The sequence below is a fragment of the Setaria italica genome, chromosome IV (genome assembly GCF_000263155.2).
Source record: "Setaria italica strain Yugu1 chromosome IV, Setaria_italica_v2.0, whole genome shotgun sequence".
Classification (NCBI taxonomy): domain Eukaryota; kingdom Viridiplantae; phylum Streptophyta; class Magnoliopsida; order Poales; family Poaceae; genus Setaria; species Setaria italica.
Window position 1 is genome coordinate 20,009,347 of NC_028453.1, and position 2,777 is coordinate 20,012,123.

Below are 2,777 nucleotides of genomic sequence, written 5' to 3' on the forward strand. Positions count from 1 at the left end.
AATACAAATCCAGCCCATCTTGGCCTTCCGCATACCATCCTCACTCCTCAGTGGCAGACCGCCAATGCCGCTGCTCTTCCAGTTTCCCGCGGTTTCCCCACGAACGCACCCCAAATTCCCGCCATAAACCTAGCCCTGCTCCAGCAGAGAAGAGGCAACGTTCAACGGCAACGCCTCCCACCGCCACCAAGTAGTCATCTCGCTCCCCACCCGAGCTAGTAGTGAGAGGGACAAGAGGGGAAAATGTCTTCCTAGTACGACGACGAGTCCACGGCGGCGTTCGCGGCCGAGGTAGCGACCACGGATGTGGAGCTGCTCAAGCAAGCCAAGCGCAACGAGAAGGCCACACCTGAGAACCTCCGCTTCGACTCCCCACTCGTCTCCTGCGTCCACGAGCATATCAAGCTCCTCGTACGCCGTTTGCTTCTTCTTCTCGCCGTCCCTCCTCCCCTCCCTTTGTTACTTTTTTGGGTCTAATGCGGATTCACTACCGCGATGCCACCAGGAGACGCTGGACAATTTCGCCGACAGCGGTGTCGACGATTTGGTGGTCTCGCTCTACCAGATGGACCTCGACCGCATGCTCTTCCTCCTGAGCTCCTACCTCCGCCTCCGTCTACAGAAGGTCGGTCGCATCAAATCCCAATCTGTTTGCTAAAACTGACCAATTGTAATTGTAATTACCAAATTGTTGCCAGTCTAATTACTTGCTGGCTATAGATGCAGAAGCACACGATGCATATCTCCAGGTCTGATGACCTCCTCAGCCGGCTGTCACTGCAGGAGCGCCGGTTCGCTAAGAGGTATCTTCTAACTGTGCGATTGGCATTTGCCCCAGTTATTTTGCATTGGCTTGTGAAACTAGATGGTTCTGATGGGAACCAATTTCTTGTGTTTGATCTGTCACTAATTGCGCTGAGATCATGGAGAAGCATCTCGAACAGTCAGTGCTGTCGAAGCTGTCGTATGGCTATGACTCGGTTACCGGATAGTCCTTATCGAGCACTGAGGATGACATGGATATATACCCTTCACTTGATCTGCTAAATTTTGGAGTTCCTTGTCCTGTTGTCGTATTGCTTCTGTCGTTTGCAGCTTCAGTCATTACATATTTTGCATAGGCTGCTGGATGTGAATAGTTGGTAATATAAGTTTCACCATTTCTTTTGAGGTGGGCGGCCTGATAGTTGGTACAAAGTATCTTTGGGAAATCTGGTCATTAGTTGTACTCAAAAGTAGCGTTCCTACATAACAAAATTAGTTGTCAAGTTAATAGGAGCTCAGTTATAATAATGCCTCTTGCCCACATGTGGTGGTTCTGATTACCTACCGCATCTTGGGACTTCCATCCCCAAATTATCAATATGCTCCCACCAAGTTGCCATTCTGAATTTTAGACTGCCTTGTCCTTATCAGGTTGAAATTTGCTGTTGAAATTTGCTGTTCTGGCAGTGTTCTTATTATCCTAATGACCTCATCCATTGATGCATAACTAGGGACACGTTTCTATCAGATTTATCACATTTGGATGCATCATAATCTTAATTTCAGTAGTCTAATGGAAAGAAACGAACTGAAAGTTCGTGATGCGGTCACAAAATGATAATCTGCAATTGTATAAAGTTACACTGCAGAGAGTGATCAAGGAGAGACTCGACCAGGCACAAATGTCACGGTGCTTCTTTCTAGCATAATAATTAGGTTCTCATGTCTTCTCATAGGTGATACGTTGGCTTGTGTTTCTATGGCCGATAGTTCCACCATATGTGTGCATGATAATGTCAAGTGCTTGTCTGGTGTCGATCTTTCGCAATCATCTGATTGCGAGTACATTAGTTGCACAAAGGTTGATTTTGTTGCTACTGTATTAAAGCCGGTTGAGGATCGGCTAACTTACCACATATGATGTAATGGATGTAAATCTAGAGTGGTTGCAGCAAAGGCTAGAACACTATCGGGCGCAGAAGAACGATATGTGTGAGGCCATTGAGGATCTTGATGATATGAGTAAATTAGGATAAGGGTTCATGTCGGTTGATCCTTTAGAGGAGGTGGATATTGGTGATGGTACTGTACCAAGGCCGACGTTTGTAAACAAAAATCTAAAGCCTATTTTCAAGTCTGATTTAATAAAGTTCTCAAAAGAGTATGTCAACTGTTTTGCATGGAATTACACTGAAATATCTGGTTTAAGCCGCGAGCTGGTCAAGCATCGGCTGCCCATTAAGCCTAGTTTTAGGCCTCATAAACAACCTACTAGCCATTTTAACCCTATTATTTATGACCAAGAGAAAGAAGAAATTGTTGGAGGTATGCCCTAGAGGCAATCATAGAGATGATGATATTCCATTTGTATCCATGATTTGTATGTTGTGTTCATTGAATATCCATTGAAGGCTACTTGAATTGATTTGCAATTATGTGAATTGTATGTGAAACTCTTTACTTGTATGGTTATTCTAAAGTTGTCCCTAGTCGGAGTTCATGTGAGAACACACATGAATATTAGACTAGCACATGTATTAGTTGATGACTATGTTTCACAAGTCATGGACATGGAGATGTTGAACTAATAATGTGGACACATGTGGAGACATGTGCTAGGACTGACCCAACACGAGAAGTAGTTCTCTCTTTAAACAACATATACGCTTTGTCCTTAGACCTGAGACTGTCGCATGTATTCTAAATGTGGATCGACCTACTTAGGGGCTATCAAACGCTACGCCGTAACAGGGTAGTTATAAAGGTAGCTTTCGGGTTTGTCAAGAAGCATG

The 2,777-nt window shown here is 44.7% G+C and overlaps 1 pseudogene; it reads left to right on the plus strand.

Moving 5' to 3' along the window:
- Positions 1–243: 243 nt before the first annotated feature.
- Positions 244–2,341, plus strand: LOC101756634 (annotated as a pseudogene).
- Positions 2,342–2,777: the final 436 nt, after the last annotated feature.